Source organism: Trachypithecus francoisi, unplaced genomic scaffold, assembly GCF_009764315.1.
Source record: "Trachypithecus francoisi isolate TF-2019V2 unplaced genomic scaffold, Tfra_2.0 Contig01579, whole genome shotgun sequence".
Taxonomy (NCBI): Eukaryota; Metazoa; Chordata; class Mammalia; order Primates; family Cercopithecidae; genus Trachypithecus; species Trachypithecus francoisi.
This window is the reverse complement of record NW_022681442.1, coordinates 8,593,359-8,610,560: the sequence shown is the minus strand read 5'-3', so window position 1 is coordinate 8,610,560 and position 17,202 is coordinate 8,593,359. Positions and strand designations below refer to the sequence as shown.

Below are 17,202 nucleotides of genomic sequence, written 5' to 3'. Positions count from 1 at the left end.
CGTGCTTCTGGTGTCTGTTCTCACCAAAGCCAGAAGCGGCTGGCGTTTGAAATGGTATGAGCTGGGAGTCGCTCTGCCTGCCCGTTTCTACGCTACACTGGCCGACACTCAAGCACTGGCAGAGAGGTTTTGGGGGTGGCCTGGCAGGAGGCGGCGCAATGGAAACGCGGTCCGAGGACGTGGGCCTCAACCGCCAACCCACGCTTGCCTCTCCCTGGCAAGAATGTTTGTTCATGCAGTTAGATCCCTGCTATCTGCAGGGATCACACATCAGGGCTTCCCCCTCTATTTTTTCCTCAATCAGGACGGGGCCCTGACTCACAGCCACCTCACCGGGCCGGTCTCGGCACCCGCGACTTCGACTGGGAGGAGCTGCTGGCGCCACCTGCTCCAGGGTGCGCCGGGCCGCCGGGGACCCGGTCGCTGCGCTCTGCTACTGCCGCACTCCTGGGGAGCCTTGAGGGTCTGAGCCCGGAATCCAGGAGAGCAGTTGGTGTCAGGTGTCTGCGGAGAAGCGGGGCTGCGAGGTAGGGGCGAGGACGGGGTGGACGGAGGCGGGGTAGGTCTGGCCAGGAAGTACCCGAGGCCCCGGGGCATGAGCGGGGGAAGGTGACCAAGACTCGGAATTTCATAAACGTCCCCGTCAGGTGTGACAGGTCGTCAGGGCTGCTGTCTAAGTCAGTCCGCCCACAAGCCACCTCGTCTTCACCACCCCAGGCTGTGTAAAAAGCCCAGCTATCAACGACCGCCATCGACTTAATTTCGAGAAAAGATACACTTTGTCTTTTATTGTGTTCTGCTCCTACTGCTATGCACACATTAGGGGTCCAGTAATTTATCCGAGAATCAATTGCAGGCGACTGAGTAGAAGGTTGATGATTGAGGAAAAAATAGAGGGGGAAGCCCTGATGAGTGATGTCTCCATTTCCTTATGAAGTCTGTGTTGAGCGTTTGTTAGAGTAAACCCCATGGCCTAACGAGTGGGTTATGAGCCATGTTCAGAAACTATACTGTGTGATGTTTTCACCTGTTTTCCTAGCCAGGATCTGGTGATTTAGAAGAGAAGCTTGAACAACCAAGATGAAAACCCCTGCTTCCTTTTCCTGAGGTGTGGCCCCGACAGAGGTGAAGAAATCGCTTCTATTGGCATTTTAAGTTCCGCAAGAAATATGGAAGTGTACTTAGGAGAGGAGTACTGTGGAACTAGTAGGGGCAAGAATGTTTGTACTGTCCTGGATGACAGGTGTGTGGCTTGTACACGGGGAAAAAGTGTTCTTCTGAATTGGTGTTTTTATTCTCTTCACCTTTTGCAATATTGATTGATTCTCTGACATTGATGCTTACATTAGAGAAGAGAAGATAAAAACCTACTATGGGCATAGAAAGTTAGACCATTAAAGCATATTCTAGGCAATCTAGTTCAGCTTCCTCATTTTTAGGAATGCGGAAATTTAGAGCTAATAAAGGGGAGGTGAGCCCGGAGAGGGTCATACTAGTTAAAGTGTCCAGGCAAGAGTGCAGCCCTTATTTCTGCTTCTTGACTCTCTCCATAAACTCACGATGGTCTGTTTTCCAGAAATTAATTTGACAGTCAGTCTGGAACTTTGATCACGTATTTTGTAAGGAACCTACAAGCCCAAGGTTGTGCCACACCAGCCTATTTAGTCCATATTCAATGTGTTATAGTTTGATCTTTTCTCTAGTCCCTTATAGGAATCATCTACACTAATCTCACCTTAATATAAATCAAAACGTCAATTATTTTATATATTATGCATATTAGAAATAATAAATACATGACACAGTGTTATTAATGAGGTCACTAGAGAAGGGATCTCAACTGTTTGTCCCCTAGCAGGCAAACTGAATCTCAGGATTTAAGTAATGACCTGGAAACAATTTATTTTTTACTGCAGCTATTTAAAATGATAATTTATACAAGTGAAAAAATAATTTTTATTCTATTTTATTTTTAGTAAACACGAAATTATTTTCTACAAAAATTACTTAATAGTGGCGTCCTCCACTCATGCCTGTAAAAGGTAGGTCATCATTAAATTTTAACTAATTTGACAATTGTAAATGTTTATGTATAATATACTTATGTACTGTTGGTTTGTTCATACAGTTAGTCCAACTTGGTCCCTATTTATCTTTATATGAAACTATGATGCCAAGAAAACCACGTTTTGGCTCCATTATATTTAAAAAGACAAGAATTAGAGAAGTTGCAGAGAAAAGCACCTAAAAGCTATTTGGACTGGTACCTTGAATATGAAAAATATTGTTGAGGTGAACTTTAGTAATGTCATCAGAGTCTAAGATTTACTGAGCTACAAATAGCCCAAAGTAGTAATGCAATTCTGTTACTCACTGGCTGAGTGACCTTGGGAAAATCTCTACATTTCCTTGGACCTACCTCATGGGTAAATTAGAGGACTAAAGAAAATAAAGCATTGTATTCTCTTTGTCTCCACATTACTTTATACAGGGTTGTGAGACTCACTTTAAGGAAAAAGTTGGCCGGGCATGATGGCTCACGCCTGTAATCCTAGCACTTTGGGAGGCCAAGGCAGGGTGATCCCTCGAGCCCAGGAGTTTGAGACCAGCATGGGTGTCTTAGGGAGACCCTGTCTCAAAAAAGAAAAAATGAATAAAAAGAATAAGGAAAAAGTTAATGATTTTTATAGCAGGCAGGTAACAAACTTACAGATCAGATAGTTCCAAGACATTGGTTGAGGTAGTATATATTAATAGCTTCCAAAGTCATTTAAATAAAGTGATTTATTCAACAAATATTTGAGTGCCTACTGATACCAGATACAGACAGTAGCAGGCATTTAGGAAGCAGCAGTAATAAAATAAATGGAGCGACTACCCTTGTGTTGCTTATATTCAAATGGAATGAGACAGGTAATGAGCACACTCTGAATAAAAGTGTGTTTTATTTGGTGGTGAGAAAGGCTATAAGGATTAAGAAGCACAAAGGGGATAATAGGGAGGATGAGAGGCGAGTGTTTAAATTTAACAGTGTTTCCTTAATTGTGAAGGACGGTCACGTCTTTGGTGCCATGGGTCGGGATTGACCTGTGTCTTTGGATTACATATAGTTCTGTGTGTCTCTGTGAAGATGAATATTTTTTGTAACTATTCTATGGAAGTATGTGTGAGTACAAAGGGTCATTTCATTTAGGAAAATCCCAAGCCGGCTAAAGCTTATTCTGAGGCAGCAGAATCTGAAAGTTAAAAAAATAGTTACTGGCCGGGGGCGGTGGCTCAAGCCTGTAATCCCAGCACTTTGGGAGGCCGAGACGGGTGGATCACGAGGTCAGGAGATCGAGACCATCCTGGCCTATACGGTGAAACCCCGTCTCTACTAAAAAATACAAAAAACGAGCCGGCCGAGGTGGCTGGCGCCTGTAGTCCCAGCTACTTGGGAGGCTGAGGCAGGAGAATGGCGTAAACCTGGGAGGCGGAGCTTGCAGCGAGCTGAGATCTGGCCACTGCACTCCAGCCTGGGCGACAGAGCGAGACTCCGTCTCAAAAGAAAAAAAAAAAAAAAAAGTTACTGATGCATATTTTCAAATACTTACTCAGTGGTAGGTACTGGAAATTTTAGCACATAATCACAGCCACCCTGTGAAATCATGGATATTATCCTCCCTCATATTAATTCTGATTTCGTGTTTTGGCATTTGCCCGGGATCATACAGGCTATACAGAGCAAACTCGTAATTGAACTCTGGTTTATCTCATTCTAAAACTTGTTTCCTTTCCACTTTGATACTGTTTTCGGTGCCACACATGAAATGTGTTTTGGTTCATAAACATGGATGAAGAGAGGCAGCATAAAGCATTGGAGAGGGCACTGTTGTAACAGCCAGAAGAACTAGGTTCTAAGCCAGACTTTCACTAATTGGGTAATACTTTGACAAAGTAGAAAGTTACCTCTAACTTCATCTTTTTAAATTGTGTAAACCACTGGGTTACGTGAGACCATCTTGACTCTGCTTATAATTCTAAATGGCTCATTTATATTTAGTAATTCAGTAAACACTTTGAATAGGCTTCTAAACACCCTTATTTTGTGTTCAAGAATATTACAGTAAGCTGCTGTGTGTTAAAGTCGCAGATTGACATAGTTTATTTTGAGTTGCTTAAATAAATGCAACTTTAATTTTACCTTCTTTCATGTATTTAGTAATTTTTTTTAGTTTGAAAATGATGTTCTCTTATATAAATTGTTCTTCTGAGTTTCATAATAAATTGAAACCTCTGACCATTACTGTATTAGGGAAAACTTGAAAATATATTTAAAGTTTATATTTGTTTTCCTGAATACTTTACTCTTGCTGATAATACAAAGAAGTGACCTTAAATGGTGAATATTGTTTAATATTATTATTTATTTTTCTGAAGTTTGTATTGTAATAGTTGCTCTCATTTGGTGAAAGGCAGTGTGTGTTCATCAGTAAAGCTGTGATACACATGAGAGGAGTTTCAGCAAATTATTCAACAAGCTCTCTGGCTCTAAAATCAAGAGTAGACCTAGACAGGATCCAAACCATAATGGAGTCCATGGGGTCAAAGTTATTTCCTGGAGCTCAGCAATTGATGAATATGGTTAGTTCTCAGCAGTGGGTAAGTAGAAATAGATGACTTTCCAGATACCATTAAAAATTTCAAAGTAATGGCTTTTTATAAGTACATGTAGTGATGTAAATTTTTTCTTTGAAATTTTGTAATTGATTTAACTGTTATCCTTATTTACTTGTGTAAAAAATAACATTTCATAGACTTACCCTCCTACAAAATATTTTGACTACAAATCTTCACACTTTTAGCCGGGCGCGGTGGCTCAAGCCTGTAATCCCAGCACTTTGGGAGGCTGAGACGGGCGGATCACGAGGTCAGGAGATCGAGACCATCCTGGCTAACATGGTGAAACCCCGTCTCTACTAAAAATACAAAAAACTAGCCGGGCGAGGTGGCGGGCGCCTGTAGTCCCAGCTACTCCGGAGGCTGAGGCAGGAGAATGGCGTAAACCCGGGAGGCAGAGCTTGCAGTGAGCTGAGATCCGGCCACTGCACTCCAGCCCGGGCGACAGAGCAAGACTCCGTCTCAAAAAAATAAAAATAAAAAAATAAAAATCTTCACACTTTTTCATGAATTCACACATTCATTCAGCAAGTATTTATTAAGCACCTTAGTGAACAAGGCACTAGTTTGAGTACATTTCAGGATGCAAAGATGATCAGTTTATAATTTGTCTTGAAGGATTTACATTCTAGAACATATAAATGGGGAAGGATGAAGAAGATTAGGAAAGGCTTACTAAAGGAAGTGGTATTTTTATCTAGGCCTTTAAAGGACAGGATTAGGCAAGTAAATTTGGAAGAAGGCCAATTCAGACAAAAAATTGGGTGAATAAAATCTTCAATGCCAGAAGAATTGGATGTAGCTGAGAAATGAGTAGTAGTTCATTTCTCTGAAAAAGAAGGGTAATAGGGGAAGTTTAAAGTCGATTTCAGCTAGGTCATAGAGCTTTGAATGCTACTTCATTTATTTTTTGGGATAGAATCTCGCTCTGTTGCTCAGGCTGGAGTGCAGTGGCACGACCGCGGCTCACTGAAACCTCTGCCTCCCAAGTTCGAGCAATTCTCCCACCTCAGCCTCCCTAGTAGCTGGGATGACAAGTGCCTGCCACCACACCTGGCTAATTTTTTTTTTTTTTTTGTATTTTTATTAGAGACGGGGTTTCACCATGTTGGCCAGGCTGGTCTCAAACTCCTAACCTCAAGTGATCCACCCGCATTGGCCTCCCAAAGTGCTGGGATTACAGCCATAAGCCACCACACCCTGTCTGAATGCTACTTTAAATTTGTAAGTATTTCCACTGTCATGTGTAAGGTGAATCAAAAGAAAGTGAGTCTACAGGGAGAAGACCAGCTACACGTTAGTCCCCTCATCCAGATGAGCGAGAATGAGGGTCTAAGATTGAACATAGTAACATGATGCTGGATGGTGAAATGCTAAAACAATAGAACTGTTGGGACTTTACAACTAACTTAATATTGGTGTTGTGGGAGAAAAATAGAATCAGATGTGAAATTGAGGCTTTAAGGATGGCAACACCAATAATCTAAATTCAACCCAAGGAAGGAGGATGCCTGGGGGGAAGAAAAGTTTAGTTTTGAGAATATTGAGTTTTAGCTGTGAATAAAACATTCCCTGGAAGGATGTTGCAAACATCTGGAAACAGAGGATTAGGAGAAATGGAATGAACCTTCAGTGGCTGGAAGGGAAGTTTAGTGGTGTTCCCATAGTAGCTGACAGAGTGTGGTGAAGGGAGGAACTGAAGCAAGGAAGAGAGACCATTGGAGAGTAGCTGCATTTGTGCAGATACAGGGAGAGGAGAAAAGGAACCAGAAATGTAGAAGGCAGCAGTGTGATAGAGTAGCAAGAGAAAGAATTTGATGTCAGGTAAAATTACCTCAAGCTCTTGTCCTGTCTCCTCTTAATTCTGCATCCTTTGGGCAAGTTGATTCATTTTTTTTTAACATGAATTCTTCATGTACAAAATCTAAATCTAAGTGGTAACACTGTATCAATCACAGGATTGATGTAAGAATTTAAATAATGCAAGGAAAGAACTTGTAGATGTGTGGCCTACAGATATTAATATAGTACCACTACTACCATATGGGCTGAGTTAAGAGAATCAGGAGAGCTGAAGATTATGGAAATGACAGAAGGAAGAGTTTCAGAAAAGATGGAAATGTGTACTTTTCTTCCTCCCATACCGTGATCTTACCTGGATACCTCAGGAGGTTCCTAACTGGTCCTCCAGCTCTGCTAAAATCCATTCTCCACAGTACACTCAGAATGGCCTCAAAGTTCTCATCCTGTGTACGACTTTCTCACTGCTTCCCATCATACTTAGAATTCATCTTGATTCCTGACCCTGATCTCTAAGATGTAAGCCCTGCTTTCCTCCTCAACCTCATCTCCTGCCATGTTTCCTTGAGCAGCTTGCTCCAGACATTCTGATGTGTGTATTCTATAAATATCCAAATGTGTTTCTGCCTCAGGACCTTTACACTTATAACTGTTTTCTTTCCCTAGATCTTGGCATAACTGACTTTGTCCTATCAGATTTTGGCTTAAATGTTACAGCCTTAATGAGATCTTCCCTAATCACCCGGTTTTAAGTAGCCTTTCCCTCCAAATCTGTATCACGTTTTCTTCAGAGCCCTCTTGACTGTTTTTACTGTTGTTTATGTTTTGGTCTGTTTCTCTCATTAAAATGTAAGCTTTATGCAATAGATACCTGGTCTTTCTTGTTTATGGCATGGAATATATGTACAATAAATGTGCCCTTTGAATGATCAATTAAGGACTCCTTGGAGATCTTCAGGGGGTCAGTTTGAACAGTGATGAGATGGAAATCAGATTTTCAGGGATTTGATAGTAAATGGGTTTTTGGAATGTGGAGGTACCCAGGGTAACATGGGTTTATTTCAAGAAAGAGATAAGGAACTTCAAGAATCCATTGAAATGTTTATAAAATGCAAATTCCTGGCCTTCACCAATCCCCTGAATCCTAGGGAGTGGGATCCAGGAATCAGTATTTTAAGCAAGCATCTCCAGGTGAGTTTTATGCATAGTGTATTATGAACATAAACTCTATCTGTCTAGAGTTTTCTATGCATGTAGAAGCATATTCCTTCCAGTCAGTACTTTGTGTTGTAACCAATTCCCATCCCCTAGCCCCCCCAAGACACACTCCAAATCATTACATTTGGAGACATTTGGGGAACACCCTGGAGAAGAAAGAATGTTAAATCTTCCTTTAAACATGCTAATAAAAGACTTACTTCCTGGTAAGAAATTTCTTATTTATGGAGTTAACAAACCAGACATCTATATATTGTCTCCCTAGAAAATGTCATGTAAGCTTTGTAACTCTCTGAGCATAAAATGGGGATGTTTCACGACTAAAACAACTCCTGTGTAATGGTGTAAACACACACATTGTCTAGGCAGGGTCTGTCCTGGAGAAAGAAAGCGCCTGGGGACCTGTGTTGGAAGTCTCAGCCCCTCAGCTTTACTTCTGAATGGAGATTACTTGCTTTCTTGAAAGTTTTACTAAAGTTTGGTACTCTGAGTTATGTGAGTCTGAAATGGTCATCTGTGTGATATCTTGATAAATATAAAGGTTATCTCTTATTTTCTTTTTTTTTTTTTGTTTTTTTTTTTTTTTTGAGGCGGAGTCTCGCTCTGTTGCCCGGACTGGAGTGCAGTGGCCGGATCTCAGCTCACTGCAAGCTCCGCCTCCCGGGTTTACGCCATTCTCCCGCCTCAGCCTCCCGAGTAGCTGGGACTACAGGCGCCCGCCATCTCGCCCGGCTAGTTTTTTTTGTGTTTTTAGTAGAGACGGGGTTTCACCGTGTTAGCCAGGATGATCTCGATCTCCTGACCTCGTGATCCGCCCGTCTCGGCCTCCCAAAGTGCTGGGATTACAGGCTTGAGCCACCGCGCCCGGCCAGGTTATCTCTTATTTTCTTGTGTTTGAAGTTTAGGTTGCTGGCTTTGCTTTTGCTTCACAATTTAGAATATTAAGTAGGAATTCCATATCAAAGTGTGTAGTATACTGTTGTCATTTAATGTTACCTGAATGAAAGAATGGTGTACCCCATTTTCTCAAAGAAAATATATTCCATTATTCATGATTTATACTGTTTACTTTTTCCCCTTCCAAATAAAAATAACTTTATTGATTTTCTTGTTTTTTCAAAATGATGTGTGAAATTTTTATAATAAAAAAGTAAAACTCATTTCATAAATCCTATAAGATATTCAGAGATAAAACACTTGGTTTTTCAGAAATGTCACATATATGAAATTATGTGTATGCACATATATGAAATTATGTATACACACATACATATATAGTTCTTTACATATTCATATACATATTGACACAATTCTACATAAATATTTTTCATGTTCCTTTATGATGCTCTATAGTTATTTTCCTCTAACATATGAGATAGGCCACATTCTAAGGAAGAAATATATTCCTATGTCATTTTTAATAACTGTATACTATGTCACTTTATGAATATTTTGTACTTATTTAATCACTGCTAGATTAGTGAGTAGGCTCCTCAAATTTTTTGGTATTATGATTAGCACTGCTAAGCAGAAACTTCTAAGAAAATTGTTAGTTCTTATGACTCAGTTGAGAGTACTACATTTTATTACTGCAAATTAAAGAGGCCTTTGTAGTGGAAACATTGAAATTGCCAATGCCATTTTACTAAGCATTCTATATGTATTTTATATATTTTTAGAGAAAACTACAGTTAAATGATTAAAAGCCCCAACTGTGGGGTTTAGTGGCCTGAGTTCATGTTGCAGTTCTGCCATTTATGACTGTGTTACTTTGGCAGGGCCACCTTTAGCCTTGGTCTCCTCAATTTAATATAAAGTGATAGTAATATTACCCTACTTCATAAGGATGTTTTGTGGATTAGATGAAATAGTGCACAGTGCCTGACTCATACTCCAAAAGTTAGCTGTTACTCTAAAAGGTAGCTGTCAAGATTACTAATATTAACATTTACTTGTTTACCTTGTTTAGAATTGTATTCCCATTGGAGAGCAGCTTCAGTTTGGTGTTGGGCAATTCTGGATACAAGCATATGGACTACAATCCTCATCTACCTTAGGAGCCTTAGACAAATCATCCTCCACACGGTTCCCTTTGAGAACTGGATTGACATCTGGAAACGTGACTGAAAACTTACAAGCTTACATTGATAAAAGTACACAGGCATCTAGTGAAGAGAATTCTACCAAGCTTGATGAGTGTAAAACTGTGCCACAAAACCATTCCCTTCTTGAAAATGATCTTAAAAATGCAATGTCCTGTTTCTTACCAAAGAAAGCAAATGACAACTCAAATATACTTAACTCTGAGTTGCTGCCTTGTCTCCAAAATTTATATAATCAAGTTAGCTCCATGTGGGACATAAGGATGAGTGGCAGGAAAACATCATCAAGCCTGATGAAGCCATTCTTGGTGTTGGGTAAGTATTGTTTTAACACGGATGTAATTTTGATTTGGTAGATAGGAGAATTAGATGAAGAGAAAGAGAAGCAGATTTGTCTCAATGAGTACTGCCTAAAACCTATTTCAATAGAAAATTCTAGCAGCTTTTTTTTTTTACAACTTACAATTAATATACTTGTAGGGAATAACTATTCTACAGAGAATAGATTGTTTTGAAAGAAGTGCCTGTAACTGGAGGTGTTGTCCATTTTGTCAGGCATTTTGTGAGTTACAAGCTTAGCTAATGGTTGAAGTTGAAAATGATCCGTATGAATGGAGAGCAACTGTGGGAACCATAATATGTATATTTTTTTCCTGATTGTACCAAATGAGCCATCATAACAGATTTTCTTTGTAAATCACATTTGACGTAGGCTAATTTTGAAGTCATCAAAAAATGTATTAACGTTGGAATTACTTATAGCATATAGGCCCTCATATGCTGGTCTCATAATTCCAAGTTTGTGACAGTCTTGATTTGATTAAGGAATGGCTGAGTATTTAGTATGTTCCCATTCTTTACATAGATATAGCGTGCTGAAATATTGCACTAGGCTAGAATTCAGGACTCCAGAGACCTGGCTTAACTATTTTGCCTTACTGATTAAATCTTTTGATTTTTTTTTCAATGTGTAAAGTTAGATATTTGTATTGGTTGAGATTTGTTTAAGATTTTCAACAGTGTTAAAATTTTAGGAATTTATTTAAATGAAGGTGGGTCTTAAGATATAGAAAGATAACATTAGTGTTCAATAATTGGCAGTCTACATCAATGATAATTACTTGTTATATGAAATGGCATAGTCTTCTATTGTTGATAGTCTGTGTCAATGATAACTGGTTATGTGTAATGGCAAAAAATCAAAAGACTATACAGTATACAGGGATTCAAAAACTGCTTGGGACACTTCTGGGTCCAGCTGAGACAGAACATTGCCATTCCTCTCAGATCCTCATTTTACAAATAAAAATCCTTGGACATAACACAACAAAGAAACATACAAGGACTGTGAAAGGTAGAAAGAAGTCAGACTGCTTAGGGACTGTGGGATTTGAGGAGCAATGCAATATTGAGGTTTTTTGCCTCCCATATATCTTGTATGGGGTGCCAGAGAAGTCTGCAACCTGGGACAACCAATGGGAACAAAAATAAGAGCTTCAAGAAAAGCCTATTCCTTCTAACCAAAGGACCAGGAAAAGGGAGTCCTAACAAAACAAAACCTTTCAATAGTACTTGTCCTACTCCAGTCAAACACCAATGAAAATACTGCCCTCCTGCCTGCCCTGTTGAATGAGGCAGTTGTACTCTGGTTTCTCTACTGCGGTGGTATCAGCAAGCTAAATGGTGAGCTGTTCTTCCATCTCTTAGTCAGAGGAAGTGGGCAGCATTCCAATTCTGTTACTGGGTGTTATCAACAGAACTGAGTAGAAGCTGAGCTTCCAGCCCCTGCTCAGCTGAAACAAGCAGTACTTCAGTTCTACCAGGGTGATGTCACATGCTTATTGGTCATGAATCTGTCTTCTTTTGTGAAGTAGCTGTTCAAATCTGTTGCCCAGATGTTTATCTTCTTGTTATTAAGTTGTAGATTTTTTTTAACACTTTAGATTTTGGATATTTTCTCCCAGTCATTGGTTTGCCTTTCTGTTTTCTTAATAAAATCATTCTAAGAGCAGAAGTTTTACATTTTTGTCAATTCCTAGTTTTAATATTGTACCATAGCTATGTAAAGATGTAACCATTGAGATCATTGGTGAAGGGTACAGGATAACTCTCCATAGTATCTTTGCAACTTTTTGTGAATCTATAACTTTGTATTTCAATTTTTTAATTTAATAACTTTTAACCTGCTTGGCAATTTCTAGAGTGGTAGTTCTCAAATGTTTTCATCTCAGGATCTATAATCTCAAAAATGAAGAACTCAAAGAATATCTGTTTATATAGACTATATTAAAATTTGTATTTATTTTTAAATAGTAATTACTTGCATATAAATAGAAACAATAGTTTTTATTAAAAACAATCTTGTTTTCAAAAAATCAGTGAAAAGAATGACATTGTTTTAGATTTACACAAATCTGTATTAACTTGCTCATGTCTGCTTCTGCATTATAGTACTTATAGTCTAATATAGCATAAAAGCACAATATAACTACTCAAAACAAACTGAATTGATCTCTTAAAAAGCAAATATTTATACCCTAAACCTAGTACCTTAGGAAATTCTAGAAAACACAAAAATATACTATCACACATTTGATTAATCACTATATCAATAACAGATTGTTTAGCCTCTGGAAAATACCACTGTGCATTCATGAGAGAATGAGGCTGAAAAAGGCATGTGTTACCTCCGTGTTACTAAAGGTTCCTCCTGGAACATTTAAAAGGATCCTATAGTGTTCTATGAACCACACTCTAAGAATCACTGCCCTAGAGTGCAACATGAGTTTTAGAAACTGGTGTGCTTTTTTTTTTTTTTAATCTTTAATTTGCCCATTCTAGTTAAATTCTTCCTCAGTTTCATAGTTAAATTCTTCTAGTTAAATTCTTCCTCAGTTTCATATTAGGTTAGCAAAGAACTTTCTAGTACTTAGACTTTCTAGAACTTTCTAGTACTTTAGTAAGGTTTGTATGAAAGAAAGAAGACAAAACTGTTTAAATTGTAGGGTTGTTTGGGGAAGTACTTGGAAAATATACATGTTGACCTTAAAATAAATTCAGCAAGATCAGTTTTGATTTGGAGCTCCATATCAGAAAGACCCTTTCTAAGGACTTGGTCTTTAAGGAATCATCTTCACTTTTATATTCCCATTTCAATTGTATGTTTAGTAAATGTTTAAAGAAATAAGTATGTGTTCATGACTGCGGTCATCTGTTGTGGATGTATATTAGAACCTGAAAATACCCTGCAAGAAGACAGCACAGTTTATAGAGACAAATTTCAGCAATATATGTTGGCTGCTTGTTGTATAGTTCAGTTGTTTTGTTAAAATATTAAAGAAAATTGATATATTTTTAAAATATGTATTTCCAGAATGGAAGAGCAGCCTGTTTGCTCCTATTTGGAAAAGATTCTTTCTAAAAATATGGAACTGATAGAAAAGAAACTTATAGACTACATTGATCAGCGAATATATAAACTCCAGGAGCACATTGATGATAAGATTGCTTTGTGAATGGATTTGCTGCAAAATCCTAACTCCCTGCCCACTGGGCTACCTCTAAGACATTATGACTCTGGAGAAAGACTTTCAAATGGAGCAAGATAAGCTCTCAACATAAACAGTGTACTGCAGATGTTTATTACCTATTTATTACAAACCCCAAACCCAAAAATATTTATAAAAAGCAAGGATTTAATGTGCTTTTAAGGATCATCATCTTTCTTACTGAAGTGACCTCAGTGTTCATTATTACTACACTTGTACTGTATACTAAGGGTTAACATGATAACAGTCTTAAATTATTTTTGCTAGTAATATTTTTCATGAATAAGTGTATATATACTTCTGTGTTGTATGTTCTAAATGTTTAAGGATTTCTAATATAATTCATTAGTATATGTAATATATGTTTGATTGAAGTACTATTTTAATTTATATGAAGACCTTATTTTATAGTTTCAGGGATATAAAAGGAATGCTTAGAGTATTTGATTGTTTTTTCTAATTGACTGTTCTTGGAGAACCGGGTAGTTAACCTGAAACCTTTATTTTAGATCACTAACTTAAATTTTATACTGTTTATTTCAGGTAAAAAACTAGATGTTATATTTGGCATGTGTAAAATCAGTTCACATTGGGGCCATTAATTTTACATTCTGTCACATTGTAACAGTAGATAAGAAAGCAAATATCAGAACTGGTCTATTCCTTGTTAGGATTATTATTTTGGATTTAGTGTATGATGTAAAACGGGAGAATTTATGTCATTGTATCTCAGTAAACCCAGAAAGTGTAAGGAAGTCTGTTTTGTTTGTTGTTGGGTTTTTTAAAACATTTTTTGAGCTGATATAGATTCTTCTTTCCAAACCCTTTCCTGATACATTTAAAGTGTGAAGTGCTGAGGTTCCCCACTGAAGGATTAAGGCATATAAATCAAGGAGAGTGCAGTTATCTCTGGCAGACTTAATTTTCAGAGATTGTAACTGTTGTGTGTGTGTGTTGAAGAGTGATATATTTGCATCCTAAAAATAAATGTGTCTTCCCTGGAAACTACGTCTGAAATAAATAGAAATATTGTCTTTTTACTAATATTTGTTAAGTTTTTTGGTTTTTTAGATTCAGGGGTTACATATGCAGGTTTGTTATGTGGGTGTGTTACATGATACTGAGACTGGCTTCTAGTGATCCCATCACCCAAGTAGTGAACATAGGACCTGATAGGTAGTTTTTCAACCCTCCCCCCCCATCCTCCCCCTTTTGGAATCCTGAGTGTTTATTCACATTTTTGTGAAGATGTTTGTTTTTGTGTAAAAGGATGTCTTACACTCATTTAATATTTTGGTGAATTTACATGAGAACTAACTTATATAAGTTTGTTCATTTATGACTCGGACCTCAGTGACATGAGAACGTGTATGTTATTTTTATCAGACTCATCCTAATTTTTTTTTTTTTTTTTTTTGAGACTGAGTCTCGCTCTGTTGTCCAGGCTGGAATGCAGTAGCGCAATCTTGGCTCACTGCAACCTCCGCCTCCTGGGTTCAAGCAATTCTCCTGCCTCAGCCTCCCGAGTAGCTGGGACTACAGGCACATGCCACCACACCTGCCTAATTTTTTGTATTTTTAGTACAGATGTGGTTTTCACTGTGTTAGTCAGGATAGCATCCTAATTCTTTTTTATAACATACGTAGCCATGAGGAAGCATTTCCTTCAGCATTTGGGAGAAATGTGTCTTAGTTAAAGGCTGAATGAACTCTTTAGTGTCTGATAGTCGCAGTCTGTTTTTTGGTTCACAAAATGCTCCAGTATAGTTATAACTAGAACACATAAGCTATATTTTATAAAATAATTAAATAGTCCTGTTTGTAGTACTAAAAATAATTCCAGTGAGTTTTAATTCCTGATCTTCAATTTCTTCATTTTTACAGGTTAATGAAGACCTAAATTATATTTTATTTATATTAGAAATTCATGGCTGGGCGCGGTGGCTCAAGCCTGTAATCCCAGCACTTTTGGGAGGCCGAGACGGGCGGATCACAAGGTCAGGAGATCGAGACCATCCTGGCTAACACGGTGAAACCCCGTCTCTACTAAAAAGTACAAAAAACTAGCCAGGCGAGGTGGCGGGCGCCTGTAGTCCCAGCTACTCGGGAGGCTGAGGCAGGAGAATGGCGTGAACCCGGGAGGCGGAGCTTGCAGTGAGCTGAGATCCGGCCACTGCACTCCAGCTTGGGTGACAGAGCGAGACTCCGTCTCAAAAAAAAAAAAAAAAAAAAATTCATAGGTATTGATTTTCTTGTGTTATTATATAAGTGCTATACGTATTTATATGTGTATAATTGCTTTGCCAAAATTATTAGTCCTAAGAAAATTCTGCCTGAATTTGCTCAACTAGGCAAAGTAAAGCACAGCACTTACAAAATCTCTGTTCAGTCTTTTTCTCTTATAACTTTTCTCTATTTGTATGTGCTACACCCAGTAAGCCAAGTCTGGATGCTGGGAAGTTAGGGCTGACAAATGCACCTTCAAAAGTGTCAAGGTAACCACTGCAGTTTGAAATAGCTGAAAAGGATGTGTGGGTGATCAATACATTAAATCAAGATACAGTGTATGATTTTAATTTCTGCATTGCCTCCCCCTTGAGTGTGATTCCATCTTCCTCTTCCCCGTAAGTGGCATACTGAGGCTTTCACCACTAGATTTTCAGTCTACCTGATATAGGGCAGAGATTGAGTTTGCATGCTGCTGCCCTAGAACTCATCTTAAAGTATGACTGATAAGATCTGTCCCAGCTGTTGAGACTATAATTTGAGGCTCTTGTAAGGACACCCTATTCAACAAATGATGCTGGGATCATTGGCAAGCCACATGTAGAAGAATGAAACTGAATTCTCATCTCTCTATACAAAAATCAACTGATCAACTCAAGATGGATCAAAAACTTAAGTCTAAGATTTGAAACCATAAAAACTCTAGAAGATAATATCGGAAAAACCCTTCTAGACATTAGCTTAGGCAAAGACTTCAACACCAAGAACCCAAAAGCAAATGTAACAAAAACAAAAATAAATAGATGGGACTTAATTAAACTAAAAAGGTGCTGCACAGCAAAAGAAATTATCAGGAGAGTAAACACGCAACCCACAGAGTGGGAAAAAGTATTTGCAAACTATGCATCCATGAAAGCACTAATATCCAGAATCTACAAGGAACTGAAACAAAAGAAAAAAAAAAACATAATGCCATCAAAAAGTGGGCTAAGGACATGAATAGACAATTCTCAAAAAAAGATATACAAATGGCCAACAAACATGAAAAAATGCTCAAAATCACTACTTATCAGGGAAATGCAAATCAAAATCACAATGTGGTAACCCTTTACTCCTACAAGAATGACCATAATGAAAAATTGAAAAATAATCGATGTTGGCATGGATGTGGTGAAAAGGGGGAATACTTCTACCCTGCTGGTGGGCTGGAAAACAGTATAGAGATTCCTTAAATAATGGAAAGCAGATCCACCATTTGATCCAGCAATTCTACTACTGAGTATCTACCCAGAGGAAAAGAAGTCATTATATGAAAAAGACACTTGCACATGCGTGTTTACAGTACGCAATTCACAATTGCAAAAATATGGAACCAGCCCAAATGCCCTTCAGTCAACGAGTGGATAAAGAAAATGTGGTTTATTCGTACTACTCACCCATAAAAAGGAACAAAATAATGGCATTGGCAGCAGCCTGGATGGAGTTGGAGACCATAATTCTTAGTGAAGTAACCCAGGAATGGAAAACCAAACATCTTATATCCTCACTTATAAGCGGGAGCTAAGCCATGACGGCACCAAGGCATAAGAATGATACAGTGGAGTTTGGGGACTCAGGGAGAAGGGTGGGAGGGGTGTGAGGGATAAAAG

General features: G+C 38.3%; 1 pseudogene; it reads left to right on the top strand.

The window, feature by feature from the left end:
- Nucleotides 1-12: 12 nt before the first annotated feature.
- On the top strand, nt 13-14,743 carry LOC117065426 (annotated as a pseudogene).
- Nucleotides 14,744-17,202: the final 2,459 nt, after the last annotated feature.